This window comes from Mus musculus, chromosome 19 (genome assembly GCF_000001635.26).
Source record: "Mus musculus strain C57BL/6J chromosome 19, GRCm38.p6 C57BL/6J".
In the NCBI taxonomy this organism is placed as follows: Eukaryota; Metazoa; Chordata; class Mammalia; order Rodentia; family Muridae; genus Mus; species Mus musculus.
Genome location: NC_000085.6, coordinates 3537314 through 3554221, shown reverse-complemented (window position 1 = coordinate 3554221; position 16908 = coordinate 3537314). Strand labels below are relative to the sequence as shown.

The 16908-nt window shown below is 41.3% G+C and overlaps 1 protein-coding gene across 18 annotated transcripts in view; it reads left to right on the top strand.

Annotated features, from left to right (window-relative positions):
- Positions 1 to 16908, top strand: part of Ppp6r3 (protein phosphatase 6, regulatory subunit 3) — a 121106-nt gene that overhangs the window by 21812 nt on the left and 82386 nt on the right. For 15 of the 18 annotated variants that reach the window (XR_001782603.2, XM_017318250.2, XM_017318249.2 and 12 more), the window contains exon 2: positions 9967 to 10114. The exons of the other annotated variants lie outside the window; for them this stretch is intronic. The gene's annotated coding sequence lies outside the window, so the exon portion shown is untranslated. The remainder of the gene's footprint in view (positions 1 to 9966; positions 10115 to 16908) is intronic. 18 annotated transcript variants of the gene reach the window in all.

The window sequence follows — 16908 nt, the reverse complement described above, 5'->3', positions numbered from 1 at the left end:
CCTGATACTGTACAGGAAGATAATGTTGGAGTAGCTTCAGTCTCTCTTTGGCACCAATAGGGTATGGTCTGATTTAAAAATTTTATGTGAGTATAGAGTGCAGGGACCCCCCACCCCGTAAATAATTTTGATTTCAATAAATTTGACATCCATTAAAAAGTCTGATTAGGATGATCCCTTTCTTATTCTTTTTTAAGGTAAGGGGTCATGAATGGTGAATGTTCATTCTGCTATTTTCTCAGTGTTTAGGACTAAGCAAGTACATTTAGATGCTGTTATGTTAGTTGAGAGATTCTGTTTTAAAAACCAATTTTCTATGGGGTATGCTGGTGTGTTTGAGATTGAACCCAAGACTTTCGATTTAAGCATGCTAAGCATGTACTCTATCTCTGAGCTACTTCTCTAACACTTTTATAACTATGCCATATTTGTATTCTTTAGCTGTCACCACAGTTAGTAGTATTGAAAAAGAAGGTACGATTTATAGTAGGGGCAAATTTTATGTTTATTGAGAAAAGTATTGATTCTTTAAGGAATGATAGATGATAATACAATTAAAAATGAAAGCATATCAATTTTCCTGTCTTGATTATTTTTAGGGAATGGATTTTTTAATCCATTTTCTCCGAGAGAGTAATTCAGTAATGGACAGCTAAACTACTTGACTATTGTTATTATTGTTGTTGTTTGTTTGACAGGGTCTCTCTGCGTAACCTTGGCTATCCTAGAACCTGATATGTAGACTAGTCTTGACTCCACTAACTCAAGAGATCCTATTGCTTCTGCCTCCTGAGTGTTAGAAATCAAAGGTCTAAGCTGCTTGCTATTTTAGCTCTCACATCATCAGTGCCTCCCTTAGCTACTGTGGCCCTGACCTTATTCCCTATTCCTGAGCAGTCTTGCTCTCTGAGAACCTTTCTCATTTTGTGCTTTCTGATGTAAAAATATAATTTCCTAGAAGTCAGATCCTTAAGAGATTCACTGCTCCCTTCAGTTGACGTCCTTGATGGAATCCTAGACAGACTTTTTTTTTTTTTTTTTGAGGGTGGGGGCTTTGCTACCATTGTTCAGTGACCTCATGTCAGAGTTTGGATATCTTTAGTTCAATTTTTTCCAAGCTAGGATCTGAGCCCTTGTCTTGTTTCTTCAGTAGTCTGTCTAGCTTTTGCCACTCCTTCAATGCCCAGCTTATTTCTCTGTTTTAGCAATAGTAGCCCTAGTGATCCCACTCTCTCAGTTCTTACTGACATCAAGCAGATAATGTGTACACATATACTGTTTTCAGTTTTGCTTCTTTCTCTCTTTTGCATCCTCCAACCATTGCTGCCATACTGCTTTGATTGTTACTTTAGATTCAGGAGTTGGTAAGCCAGGAAGATAGTATAGAATTCATTTATGCCATCTTTATAATTCAGGAATGGATTCTCAGATTAGATGATTGGGGCTGGTGAGATGACTCAGTGGTTGAGAGCGCCGACTGCTCTTCTGAAGGTCCTGAGTTCAGATCCCAGCAACCACATGGTGGCTCATAACCATCCATAACAAGATCTTTTATAACATACCTAGAAAATAGTGAGACTTTGTGGCCTTAGTAGCTAGTGCTACTGGAACTCATTATGTAGACTAGACTGGCTGTGAACTCAAAGATTTGATATGCCTGTCTCTGCCTCCTGAGTGCTGGGATTAAAAAGAACTTGTTTTTATTTTTTTATTTTTTATTTTTTTTTTGGTTTTTCGAGACAGGGTTTCTCTGTATAGCCCTGGCTGTCCTGGAACTCACTTTGTAGACCAGGCTGGCCTCGAACTCAGAAATCCGCCTGCCTCTGCCTCCCAAGTGCTGGGATTAAAGGTGTGCGCCACCACGCCCGGCAGAACTTGTTTTTAAAATATGTCAAACGTTTACTTTTTCTAGTTTATAGCCAGTAGCAGCACCTAATTGACTGGCTTTTTCTTCCCCTCCTGAAGGCAGTTTATATTTTGGATACTTTATGCTGTGAAAAAACAAAAAGAAAAACCCAGAAGTGCGTACCTTCTGAGATTGTAGTTGTAAATAGCGCTCACTGCTTCTCATTCTTTCAGTGTAGATCCTTACTTTGTTGTTGTTGTTAAATTAGTGTTTAGCATTATCATTGTGCTGGCTAGTTTTTTGTCTACTTGGCTAGAGTTAATCTGGGAAGAAGGAACATCCATTGAAAACTTGCCTCTGTCAGATTGGCCTGTGTGCAATTTTCTTGGTTAATGATTGATGTAGGAGGGTCCAGCCCACTGGCAGCACCACATTTGTGCAGGCGGCCTTGGGTGGTATAAGAAGGCAGACTGAACAAGTTAATGGGAAGGAAACCAGTAAGCAGCGCTCTTGTGTGGCCTCCGGCCTCCAGGCTCATGATGGAATTGAGGTAAAATAAACCTTTTCCTCCCCAGGCTAGTCATGGTGTTTATCACAGCTGTAAAAACCTAAAAAGGACAATAGATGACTGTCATGCTATTTATAACAGTGGTATAGTATATACTTTCCCCTCTTAAATGACTTTGCATATTCCGTGAAAACAGGCCTTTTTAAAAATGCACTTGTCTGTGACAGAGCATTATGCTCTGTCTGTCTTTCTGAGGAGCATCCTGAAGTCTGGACCCCTTGCCCTTGCTTGTGCACTGGTGTCTTGCTGTTCTTCCTCTACCCTACCCTGAGAGAGTTTTGACTTTCCTGCCTGGGTGATTATATCCCAGAGTCTGTGTTGTCTGTTGCTGCTCCTTCTCCTTTCAAGGAGCACAGTCTGCAATTTTTGTGAGAAAACAAGTAAACCTGAGATTTAAAAATTTTTTTTAAATTTATTTTGCTTCTTTCTGTGTACTCTTGGGAGGGAGGGAATGTAGGGCTATTTTCATGCTAGGCAGCTGCGTTCTTCACTACTGAGTTGCACCCGAGCCCTCGATGTACTCATTTGTTTTTTCAAGACAGGGTTTCTCTGTGTAGCCCAGGCTGGCCTTGAACTCAGAGACCCTTCAGCCTTTGCCTCTTGAGTGCTAGGATTAAAGGCGGGCATTATCATGCCCAATTGTTTTATGTACTCTTTAAAAAAAACAACAAAAATGTTTATTTTTAAAAATGTATGTCTTTATGTGAGAGTTTCCCTGCTCGAGTTTATATTCACTATATGCATGCAAGTATCAGCCATGTGTCAGCAAAGCCATGGATCCTCTCTGGGTACACTTGATTGAGATTTTAGGCACATGTTTCTGAATTGGAAATAGTTTATCTCTTGTTTTTTGTTTGAACAGGTTGCTATAACAAAATACCATAGCTTGAGTATTTAAAGTACAGAAATTTATTTACAGTTCTGGAGACTATAAGTCAAGATCTGAGTTTTGGACAATGCAGATTTCAGGTGAGGGTCCCTTTCTGGTCTATAGACACTGTCTCTTGATATATTCTTACTCTGCCTTTTTTCAGAGAGCAAGTACTCTGACATTTCTTCCTATAAAGATACTGAGTTCATGTAACAGTTCTTACTTACTGCAAAGATAGCAAGACTTCATTATAGAAGTTGAGAGCAATATAAAATATCAGTGGATGAGCCTTTTATACTGTGTAGCCCCACCTGGTCTTGAACTTAATGATATCCGTGCCTCAACTTTCACAAATTTCTTCAACCTTAAGGTTGACCATGCCCAAACAAACCCAGGAAGAGGCTCACCTGTGGCTTTCCCCAGAACTTCTTACCCTGTCCAGCTTAAACCTTTCCAGACCAAGGGCTGGGCTCCCCTACTGTAGCCCTGGCTTCTCATTTTCATATAAACTTGCCATTTTGGCCATGCACTTTTTTGGTCCTTGGCTCTTCTCTTGGTCTACTTGCCCTTTCTTCTGTTTTCCTCTTTCACTCCCTCCACCCCTGTTCAGTCTGGATCCTTCCAGATGCCTCTGGCCGAACTCTTCCTTATAGCTACAATAAAATACCTAGGAGTGGCCATGTCCTCATTTTCATTAAAGGTATACTTCTAAGCTCTGCTTCATTTATTCCCCCTTAAAAAGTGGTAAAATGTATTTAGCATAAAATTTTTCCTATCCCCTCCACCCCTCTTTTCAATAGGGTCTTTTTTTTTTTTAAAGATTTATTTATTTTATGTATGTGAGTACAGTGTATCTGTCTTCAGACACACTAGAAGAGGGCATCCAATCCCATTACAGATGGTTGTGAGCCACCATGTGGTTGCTGGGATTTGAACTCAGTACCTCTAGAAGAGCAGTTAGTGCTCTTAATCACTGAGCCACTTCTCCAGCTCCCTCAAAAGGGTCTTCTTATAGCCTAGGCTGGCCTTGAATTTACAAAGATTACAATTACAAAGATCCCCTGCTTCTTGTTAATTAAGATTAACTTAATATCAGTAGAATATCCCAAAAGTCTAAAAGTTGTCTGAACAGGCTGGAAAGATGGCTCAGTGGTTAAGAGTGGTTGGAACTGCTCTTCCGAAGGTCCCAAGTTCAAATCCCATGAACCACCTGGTGGCTCACAACCATTGGTAGTAAGATCTGAAGCCCTCTTTGGGTGTATCTGAAGATAGCTACAGTGTACTTAAAAAAAAAAAAGTTGTCTGAGCACACTCTCAAAGTTCTGCTCTGGGAGCCAAAGAAAGAAACTGGGGAGGGGACTAGGGCACTTTACACTAATTAAAATGAACAAGATTAACTTTGCCAGAACACACTTTGGTCTTTTTTTTGTGTGGTTTATTGAGTTGTAGCTTGTGTCACCTTCTCTCCCCTGTGCTGCCCACTTTTTTTTTTTTTTTTTTTTTTTTTTTTAAAAAACAGGGTCTCTTGCCAGGCAGTGGTGGCTCATGCCTTTAATCCCAGCACTTGGGAGGCAGAGGTAGGCGGATTTCTGAGTTCAAGGACAGTCTGGTCCACAGAGTGAGTTCCAGGACAGCCAGGGCTACACAGAGAAACCCTGTCTCTAAAAACAAACAAACAAAAGACAGGAGGATCTCTCTATGTAACCCCATTGGCCTGGAACTTGATACATAGACTACACTATCTCTAACTCACAGAGATTCATATTCATTCATTCATTCTCATTCTCTCTCTCTCTCTCCCTCTCTCCCTCTCTCCTCCCCTCCCCCCCCTCCCGTGAGTCCAGAAGAGGGCATTGAGTCCCTTGTTACTGTAGTTACAGATGTTTTTGAGCCAACATGTGCTGGGCCAACCTGAGCCTGTGGAAGAACCGTCAGTGCTCTTAACTGATGTACATACCATCTCTCCAGCCCCTCCTTTTCTTTTTTTTAAACTCATGAAGCCTAGGCTGTCCTTGCTGTGTAGATGGTCTAGAACTTCTTATTCTCCTGCTTCCCTCTCTTAAGTGATGCTATTGCAGGAAGGCACCAACACACCCACTTTTCCCCTCAATTACTAGTGCTTTCCATTTTTCTATTTTTTCCAATTTTCTCTGCAGTGCACGAAAGTTTGAATAGATTCTGACTTTCAATTTATTTTCTGTTTTTAAAATTGTAGACATCCTAATGTGTATTTGGGGGTGAATGTGTTCTGGATTGGACAGAGGTACCCAACAAGTGCTTACCACTAAGCTCATTCTCTTCCCTTACCCAGCCTCTTACAGTCCTTTAGCTTTCTGTTGCAGGATATTTGATCACACTGTGAACTCCATGATTGTGTTTTTACTGAAAATACCTGTTTCTAGTTGTGGTGTGGCTCAGCCTAGGTGTAGGACTAGGTGTAGACTAGCAGATGGCAGTAAGCCCCCTAGAGGAGAATAAAAGGTACTTTTATAGCTTTCTAGTGTGACTTCAAGAAGCCCAAAGATTCTTTTTGATTCTCTGTAAAAGCCCAAGACTACTCTCTCTCTCTCTGTGGCTAGATCACGAACTTTGACAGCACTTGAATAAGTCTCCTTTAGGAGACTTGGGTATTAGTTTGTTAACACTTAGTACTGAAGTAGCTCCAATTATTTATTTAATACCCAATACTGCTCTCTTTATCTTATAACCTTTCTATTCAATTTTTAATTTCTGCTCTGAGGTTTTAAATTTTGGACCCCCCTTCCCCCTTCTTTCCTGTGGCGCCTGGTGTTTAGTGATGCATTATCTTGGTCTTTCTGGAGGTAGCAATTATTTTATATATTTGTACAGTCTTTCTGTTTTTCTTTTGCATTTTTTTGTTTCCTGTAATGCTTTCTTTGTTTTTGTTTCAAGACAGAGTATCTCTGTGTAACAACCCTGGCTATTCTGGAACTCATCTGTGGACCAGGCTGACCCCAAGCTCACAGAGATCTGTCTGACTCTGCCTCCCAAATGCTGAGATTAAAGTCATGTTCTACCACCATCTGGCTGCTCTGCTATTCTTCATGCTAGGCTTTCTGGAGTGATCTGGTAATCTTTGACTTTGCTCATATGCAAAGTCAAGGATGCAAAAATGGAACTATCTTCCACATTGCAAAAACAGGGAGCTGGGCATTGGTGGCTCATGCCTTTAATCCTAGCACTTGGGAGGCAGGGGCAGGCAGATTTCTGAGTTCAAGGCCAGCCTGGTCTACAGAGTGAGTTCCAGGACAGCCAGGGCTACACAGAGAAACCCTGTCTCAAAAAACCAAAAGAACAGAGGGAGTGGTACCACCCATTATTTGTGAACTTCTTAGCTTTTTATTTCTGAATGTCTTGCCTGGCCAGAATTAGGACTTCTTGAGGAGAAATGACAGATTTCAAAGAAATCTGTGGCAGAGAAGAAATTATATGAGCCAGGAACATGCTGTGAGAGGAATTAAAGTGCTCAGAAAACACAATAGCTCCTAGGGCAGCTTGCCCATGCAAAGCTGGGACATTGGAAAGATCATGATAGGTAATGGTGCTATAAGAGTTGGAGTTCATACTAATAATAGGTTCAGGAAAGAGTGAGTTCAGGCAGACAGGGGCATACCTTACTGAAGTTGCAAAGATAGCTAATAAATGCAGAAGCTGTTTAATGTCCTCCTCTGCTACATAGTGAATTAGAAGCCAGCCTGGACTATATGAGACACTGTCTCAAATAAAAAATGTATGTAAATAGCATATTATCAATAAGTACTAAAGTGAATGTTCTAAGAGCATCATCTATAAGATGTTTTTTTTTTGCAGATTATTTACTGATTAGTCACCAAAGAAAATGGTCACTTCACAGAAGGAATCAGTTACTATCATCTTATGGAATAAAGTCATCAACAGTATTCAGACAAGTTGTCCTCATCTACATAGCATTATAACCAAAAAATGTACACCTAACATTCAAAAGTGAAATGAAAGATGGAAATGCTAACAATCAAAAAAGTTTAAATATATTTAGATGATAGGAAATAAAGGAGACTTGGTTTCAGTTGTGTGTGACCCTGAAGCATGATCAGTGCCTCTGAGGAGCTGTAGAACAATTATGGTTCAGCAGTTCCTTACTGGATGTGTTCAGTGCTGTGTAAGAGAGTTCAGCAAACAGTTTCTGAAAAAGTTAGAGGCGAGAGGTGCATGAGACACTGAGCTCTGGGTATCATCTTCAGCAGTGTTCTACATAGACATAGACAGGGAGCTAAGTCAGTTGATTGGAAGCTTCTTGAACTTAGATTTCCTATTACTAAACTTTTTTTTTTCTTGCTTTTACTTGCATATATGTGTAAGTGTAAGTGCCCTTAGAGGTCAGAAGTTGTCACTTCCCCTGAAACTAGAGTTAGAGGCAGTTAGGAGCTATTTGACATGGATATTGGGAGTCAAACTTGAGTTCTTAACTATCAATCAATCTCCGCCCTGTGACCTACCCTCCACTTCTAGGCAGCAAACCATGAAACTTTCAAGGTTAACAGGTGAGAGTGGCTGATGGGCAGGTGCCATGTTAGGCAGGGCTTCTTGGCCTTAGCATTATAGCAGATCACTAGTCTGGCTTATTTGGTTAGTGAGCTCCAGTAAAGTTTCAAGTCATCCCTAGGTGTTGGTTGTCTTACCCTCACTCCCCCGCAAGATAACACATAACACAGTTTCACTTTTTAGTCTGAAGTGTAAAGGTCTTGCTTGCTGGCCAGGAGAGGAAGAACCAGAAGGAATCCTGACTGGGGTAGGATGTGACCTTTCTTGTCTTGGCATTGGTTCTGTAGCTCCTTTGATTTTCAGTGTAGTTGGGGTTCACTGTCCCTAGCTGGTTGTTTTGTTTTGTATTTTAAAGCTTATGGGCATCTGTTAATATGGAAGAGGGTGAGATTTAGGATCTAAGTATAGTATCTTTTGGTCAGTATCCTATTTCATTCTAGTACCCTCTGATTTTACTGTCTTCTTACTTGTAGATTGTCCTTTGGAAAGGTGACATGGACAAAACCAAAAAACATGTTTCCTTTTTGTTTGTAGGCCTATTTTCACTGCCTATTGATTACCCCTCTTTACCCAGCAGTCTTAGTATTGTGCTGACATACTGTTTTGCTCTTCTGGATCTCATTTCTTACTATCCTAAGATTCCCTCCCTGGCCTGCTCCAGCCCCACTCTCTATTTATTTATTACACATAAGTGCATGTAGCTATCTTCAAACACCCCAGAAGGTGGAAAATGGGCCTCTGGTCATACCTGTGTGGATTATTTTGAGGTGGAAGAAAGGCTTGTCCACTATAGGCAATAGCATCCATCACTCTTTGTTTCTTGATTGTGGACCCCATGAGATCAGCTGCTTCAAGCTCCTTCCTGTCTTCTTTACTTCCTCTCCATGTTGGTTTGTAGCCTTGAACGCTGTACAGAAGTGAGCTCTTTCTCCTTTGCTTTTGTTTAGAGTTTTCTGTTTGTTTTTAAATCACAGCAATAGGAAATTAAGCAAAGACACAGTCCAGGTGAAAAACCATAAGCCCTTAAACAAAAGCTCTTTCTTTAAAGGATAGATGATGCCCCAGCATCCTTAGACAATGTATGGACCCAACTGACAACATTTTGGCATTTGAATAGGGATATAGACACTGTGTTGATGATACTGCTGGGAGTCTGTGAGAGTGGATCTGGTATTTTGCCTGCAAATGGCCAGAATAGGAGGTTTTTGGCAGTATTACAATTCATTACAGAATAGCTGGAGGGACCTGGAACTACACAGAATTAACACCAGTGTGCGTGTGTGTACATTTTGGAGAGTGTCTTAGTTTTGTTGTTGTTTTGTTTTGTGACAAGGTCTCTCTAGCCCACACATAAACCAGGCTGGCCATGAACGCACAGAGATCCACCTGCTTCTGCCTATAAAAGGGTGTGCTATAACCTTTACTAATGATAGGTCCTGTGTGTGTGTGTGTGTGTGTGTGTGTGTGGTCTTCAAAGGCCAGAAGAGGCTGTCAGCTCCCCATAGAACTGGAGTTCTAGATGGTTGTGTTTCATCATGTGGTCAATGGGGATCAAACTGGTTCCTCTGCAAGAGCAGCTAGTGCTGAGCCATCTTTCTAGTCTTCTAGTCCTTAGCTTTTTTTTTTTTTTTTTTTTTTTTTGCCTTTTGAGACAGGGTTTCTCTGTGTAGCTCTGGCTGTTCTGAAACTCACTCTGTAGACCAGGCTGGCCTTGAACTCAGAAATCCACCTGCTTCTGCCTTCCCAAGTGCTGGGATTAAAGGCATGCTCCACCACTGCCCAGCCTTTGCTTAATATTTTAAAGTACAGTGCTTTTGTAGTCAGCCTTATGTCATTTCATAGATAGTAAGGATGTGGTTCTTCAGTCACTGAAGTGATGCCGTGGCACGTGTGTTTATCTCCAGCTTATTCTTCAGTGTGGAATAAAAACTGTAGTATAGGATTATCTGTTTTTTTCCATGTTCTCGTAGAAAAACTTCAATTTGAGCTTTTTACATCTGTGAAATGTGGTTCTGTGAGAACCACCACTCTGAGCCAGTTTTGTTTTTGTTTTTGTTTTTTTTTTTTGTTTTTTGTTTTTTAAATGGAAGCTGCCACCAGACCAAAACACAACATATGTTTTATTTTTTGTTTTTACAGGAACACTTCTGTTTCATACAATATCCTTTCATACTTCTGCTAATCTGCTAATGTAATTTGGAAGATAGCTGTCACCAGGATAACCTGTAATGGGCAAGGAGCCACAGAGAAGAAAACATTTCTTTTAGTTTTAACCTTGCTTTCAAAGGTAAGACTGTTATGATCATTACCTAATGCATGCAGGAAAGCAGTTACATGCTCTGAAGCAGGCCTGGCAGTTCCCTGCACTGAAGAGTGTAGTACCATGGTGGTTTTAGGATGTTAAGCAGCAGCTGATGTAGCTGACTTTGATCATCTGAGAATCTGCAGAACTCAGTTGGCTCTTGTTTCCAGTGGATATTGAGCTGGCCACTAAGGAGCAACCAGTCTTTGCAAGTTGGAGTGGTTCAAACAAAGAGCAGAAGTAGAGGTCTTAGACAGACTCAGGCTTCCTGACTCTGTGTGAGGTTTTTGTTCATTTTGTACCAGTGGCTTCTAGCCAGCTGCCTCGAAGTTTTTGGATTTTAACTGCTAATACTTTTTACTGGAACTTTTGATTAAAGATCAGAGATTGACTTTGCATATTTAACTTTTGCTCAGTGTGTAGCTGCTTGTATAATGAGTGCTATTTATGTTCCCCCAAAACTGTTTGCCCTAGAGGGTCTGAACATAACTTTTGGGAACCTGCTCCCAGTTGGTTCTGATCGGTAAATAAAGGTGCCAGAACCTTGATTTTAGGATTTCCTGGGCTTGGGACCAGGAGGAAAGGAAGGAGGAGAGCGGCCATGCTTTAGGAGAGTGTGGACAGAGGAGAGACACAGAGGCTGCCATGGGGTAGGGAAGCAAGAAGAGCACCCTGGGCTCCGGGCCAAGAAAGCAAGGCCCAGAGGCATCACAAATGGGTCCAGCATGGCCAAGATGGAACATAGAAGTTAAGTAAATTAGTGTGTGTATTAGGGTTCTCTAGAGTCAAAGAACTTACGGGTAGTTTCTATAGTAAGGGAATTTGTTGATGACTTACAGTCTGTAGTCCAGCTCCCAACAATGGTCAGCAGCAGCTGTGAATGGAAGTCCAAGGATCTAGTAGTTGCTCAGTCCCACAAGGCAAACAGGCGAAGAAGAGAGAGTCTTCCTTCTTCCAATATCCTTATGTAGGTCTCCAGCAGAAGGTGTAGTCAGTTTAAAGGTAATGTGCTACCACACCTTTAATCTCAAATGACCTTGAACTCAGAGATCTCCTTGCCTTAATCTGGAATTCTGGATTATATTTCATTCCAGATATAGTCAAGTTGACAACCAGGAATAGCCACTACAAAGTGATAACTCAGAATTATCGATGGGAGGTAGATTCTAGCAGCCTGGAGGCTACTGTGCTTTATAGGGATATTAAAATATAAAGGCTGTGTGTGTCTTTCATTCAGGAACATAAGCCGTTGAGGCAGGTAGCAAACCTGGCACCAGGATTTATTAATAAATAATTAATACAACAGATGGCACCCAACATTATGTCGCAGTGAGACCAACCTGTTCATCTGCATTTCAGAATTTCTGCGGCTCCAGGACTAGCTCCTCCTTAGTGGCTTCATTTTGTGTTTTCTGATTAGCATTGTCTCTCAAAGCCTTTTGACTCTTCATAGTATAGTTACCCTTTCATTTCCACAGCTGTGGAGTTGTAATGACTTTGAGTCTGATCACCAGCTGATTGATCTCAGGCATCCAGAATGTTGCTTTGTCTATGACCTGCCAAGCCCCTCAAGAAAGAGGTGGCCTTTGAACTTCCATAGTGGTATTCCTCCTCTGCCATTTTCTCCAGCTGAGTCTGTGTATTATATCCTGTGACTTTTGTGTGAGAACTTCCTCCAGCTGTCATAATTTCCTTAGCTGTTTATTATTCAGTAACTGCAGGAGGACTATTCTTGTTCAGAAAAATTCAGTCTTGGCCCTGAGCTGGGCATGATAGCACACACCTTTAATATTAGCATTCAGGAAGCAGAGGCAGAGGCAGGCAGATTTCTGTGAGTTTGAGTCTAGCCTGATCTACAGTGCAAGTTGTAGGATGGATAGTCAGGGCTATACAGAAAAACCCTGACTCAAAAAACAAAACAAAAGCCTACCATTGGTAAGTCATTAAGTTGTGGTGTGGCAGAGCAAGAAACTAATGACATATGCCTAAAGAAGTGCATTGCCCCATACCTGCTGATGAACAATAGGAGAATGGCTATAGTTTTAATTTACTTAGATTTTTATAAGTTCGATGAATTTGTTCAACTAAACCTCTTCTAGGTCTTGTGCATCTTTTTGTTTTTTTTTTTTTTTGTTTTTTTTTAAGCTGTAGATGAAACTGTACCATGTTGAGTTGTCATGTCACAGCAGACTCTAATTTAGGTATCTTCCTTTCTTTTTCTCTCTTGTGAGGTGTTTTAGCTTCTTGTTGCCCATGTGTTTGCCTTGTTTTGTGAAGCATTCTTTGAGGGGCTACTTGAGAAAGTGTGGGAGTCTGCAGAACTATTCTTTCTGACGTATCCTCTACAAATACTAGAGGAGGCTGGCGTCATTTTATTTTCTTCTTATTTTGTGATTTTGTTTCTGTACATTTCTCTACCCTGGACAAATTTCTAGACTGCCTTGCAGCCACAAATTTCATGAATATCCAAGAGATTTTATTTCACAGTATTGGGGTTGGCCATGCAGGTCCTAAAGACAGACAGCTCTCTTTGATTAATTTTGGGAAATGACATTTTACTTTTTTTTTGTTGTTTTGTTTTTTGTTTTTCAAGACAGGGTTTCTCTGTGTAGTCCTGGCTGTCCTGGAACTCACTTTGTAGACCAGGCTGGCCTTGAACTCAGAAATCCGCCTGCCTCTGCCTCCCGAGTGCTGGGGTTAAAGGCGTGTGCCACCTCACCCGGCTCCATTTTACTTTTTTTGTGTTCACCATCATGATGGTAGATAGTACACATCTCTCAGCCAAGGACTGTCGGGTTCAAGTTTGAGCCCAACATTGGCTACATGGTGAATTTAAAAATGTAGGACTGTGGGCTGGAGAGATAGCTTAGCATTGAGGAACCCTTGCTGCATTTGCAGATATAGTACACTTGCGACCTCCACAGAACTTCAGGCATGTGATACACATACAGATAAGCACACATACACATATATATATACGTAAATGAAGATAAAATTTTAAGTAGTAGGGCTTGTATTATTCAGTGGTAGAATGCTTTCCTAGCATGCCAGAGATCCTAGGTTCAGTTTCTATCCTCTGAAAGCCCCACCCCCACTCCGGAGCCAAAGAAAGCTGTTTGCACATGTTATGCTGGTTTTGTGTGGATATTAGACTTTTTAGATAGTTCATTGTTTTCAGTCTTTTTATTCATTTGTTGGCTGTCATTTCCTATTTTTTAATGCCATTATATTTCACTAAAGTTACCGTAATAGAGAAAGGTTATGCAGGGTCATGGTCACTAAGCTTGTAGAGCCTTCCTATTTTCTTCCAGGGGTTCTATGACAGCCATATATATAGCTATAATTTGTACCTTGTACATCAAAACAGTTTTGATAGGCTGAGTGGCAGTCATTTAGTGTGGCCTTCTCCTAGAATGAAGCTGCCCTCGCAGAGGCTCTCCACATGCTGCAGTCTCTCCTTAGCAAGCTCTAGCTTCTGCTCTCCGTGATCTTTACTTTCTTCTTTGGTTCTTATTTATTCTTGCTCCACAGGATAGGTTTTCTGTTATACATAATAACGGAAAAGAAGTGTTTCCAAACCTACTTGTTTTGCCATTAAAGTGGTTGAGTCTTTTGTAACTTCTGGCCATTTTGGATACCAGTGTGGTTGTCAGTCTTCAGTTTCCTTCAAAGTAAGACACTGTATTTGGTGACATAATGTGATATAGTCCAGTAAGATGCCATCTGTCCAGGGTAGGTCACAGTGAGATAGTATCTATCTTCCATGGACTGGGACAGGTTTTATTTATTACATTTTTTTTCTTTTTCCAATTTTTTTATTAGGTATTTTCTTCATTTACATTTCAAATGCTATCCCGAAAGCCCCCTATATCCTCCCCCGCCCTGCTCCCCTACCCACTCATTCCTACTTCGTGGCCCTGCTGTTCCCCTGTACTGAGGCATATAAACTTTGCAAGACCAAGGGGCCTCTCTTCCCAATGGTGGCCGACCAGGCCATCTTCTACATACGCAGCTAGAGACACGAGCTCTGGGGTACTGGTTATTACCACAGCTTAAGATTATGTATTAGCTATGCTGTAGTCTAACTGAGTTGTTATAGTATAACTGAGTCACAATCAAGTACAGTTTAACCAGTTTTTCTTTCACCTTTAATATTACATTTTTTATGTGTAAGTTACACTGAAGAGGACATCAGATCCCATTACAGATGGTTGTGAGCCACCATGTGGTAGCTGGGATTTGAACTCAGGACCTTCGGAAGAGCAGTCAGTGCTCTTAACCGCTGAGCCATCTCACCAGCCCCAATATTACATTTTTTAAAGTTACATTGTTATTCACTTATTTTGTGTGCCTCTCTGTATGTGTGAGTGGGGATCAGAGGTCAACTTGTGGAAGTCATTTTGCCTGCCTATGATGTGAGTTCCAGGAATCAAAGGTTGCCAGGCTTGACAGCAAGTGCTTTTACCCCCGTGATCCTCGGGACAGGCTTTTGTGCTGTTACTGCCCTGTCTCTTGTCTGGCTGTAGGCACTTCTCTTTCCTGTTTGGCTTGTCTGTTAATACCACCATCCTGCCTTGTGGGTCAGAGGTTTGGAGAGTATTCGATGTTTTAATAGAAAGCTCTTCATTTCTTTTCCTACTTGTGTTCACCCCTATTCTGGCATGTGTAGCTTTCCTTCCCCTCAGAATAATCCATACCATTTTCGAAGGCCTTTGTTCCCTTTTTCTCTCGTATGTATGTTTCTGGGCGAGCCTTGCTCCTCGTCTGCCATTGCTCTTACATACCCCTTCCCTTCCCAGTCCGACCTCAGTTTAAAACAGAACCAAGAATCTCCTTTTCCTACTAGGAGTATCTCATTTTTCTTATACATGTGACAGTTACTTTTGAAATTGTGCAAACCAGAAACAGCTTCCCATGTCTGGTTGTGGGCTGCTTAATGATGTTTCCAACGTCCACAGACCGTGCATGTGGCAGTGGTTCCATAGAGTATGTTACCCAGTAACATCACGCCGTCTGAGTCTGTGATGTGAGAACAAAATGACAGAACTGCCTAATGTAATGCTTCTTAGACAGCTCCCATTGGAAGGGGATTCTGGCTATTCATTCAAGTTGAACATGCATATTTATGCAGGAACAAACTATAGTACTTGAACTATTTGAATTAGTTGACAAAAAGTAAGTCTGGATTTTTCTTGGTAGTAGTTAACTTTTTCCTTTTCTTTTTTCTACTCCCTAGACTTCCTTTACCCTCCTCCTTTGTTTTTGCTTTTTGTCTTTATGTCTTTCTTTTAAAGAGATGGAGTCTCTTAACATTGTCCAGGCTGGTTCCATCTTCTTGGACTTAAGTAATTCTCCTGCTTCAGCGCTAACATGCTGGACTTTGGCATGTATGTATGTGTGCATGTATTTATGTATTATATTAATTTTATTTCATGTGTTATTGTGTTGCCTGGATGTATGTACATGTCAGATGACTGAGGAGATCAGAAGAAGGCACTGGATTCCCTCAAATTTGAGTTGAGAATGGTTGTGAACCACCATGTAGGTGCTGGGAATTGAACCTGGGTTCTCTAGAAGAGCAACAAGTGTCTTAACCACTGAAGTCACCCCCCAATTATTTTATATGTATGGGTGTTTTACCTACATGTATGTTTATGAACCCCATGTATATCTGATGACTGCATAAGCCAGAACAAGGACATCACATCCTTTTGAACTATAGTTACAGATAGTTGTGTGCCACTATGTGAGAATTGAACCCAAGTCCTCTGAAGTTGGACTCAATTCTACTTTGTTTATCTTTCCAGCTCCTGGGCTTTGAATTTTTTTAAAGCATAAAAATGAGCTGTGTGATAAGACTTCCTGCTGCATTATTGTTCTTAGCATTGCACCAGCACATTTGGACCACGTTGTGTAGAGGCATCTGCTTTTTGTTTTTTTTGTTTTTTTTTGAGACAGGGTTTCTCTGTGTAGCCCTGGCTGTCCTGGAACTCACTCTGTAGACCAGGCTGGCCTGGAACTCAGAAATCTGCCTGCCTCAGCCTCCGGAGTGCTGGGATTAAAGGCGTGCGCCACCACGCCCGGCGAGGCATCTGCTTTTTGAGCATTGTGTTTCCTAGGCAGTTAAGCATTGCATGGCTAAGCAGTAAGTTTGTCATTCAGTACTAAAGTGCAGTCAAGAATGGAAAGGGGAAACTAGACTTTAAGAAGGTGGAAGTTTGTGAGTAGTGAGGGAGGCATGGTAATTAGGAGAAGCCTTGGTTTGTTTGAGTTGAGTCATTGCAGAATCTTCTCTGGACTGAGCCCTTTTGGGTCAGGCTCTGTTCTCTCCCCTCTCTGTAGTAACACATTGTCTGTAGAGTGAGTACTAACTCAGCTTCAGTGTGTCTAGAAAGTCACTGTCCACTTCCATTGAAAGTCAGAAAAGTAATGTGTGTGGTCCCTACTACTGTCAATGATATGATGTCTATTTTTCTCACAGTAAAACTGAGCTGTGCTATGCATTCATGCTGAGCTCTTCAAGGCTTGGCCTGGCCTTCCCCTTTCTCTTTCTGCCTTCTGGGCCTTGAGGCTTGTTTCCCTGCTACAGGGCTGCTGAAGCCTCCTGGGTCTTCTTTCTCTCTGTCTTTACAATTAGAGCTGGAGCACTTCTTTCTCTCTACTATATACCTACTACCTCTTGAGTGTGGGCTCGTAAGCGTATATCATTTTTTTTTTTTCGAGACAGGGTTTCTCTGTGTAGCCCTGGCTGTCCTGGAACTCACTCTGTAGACCAGGCT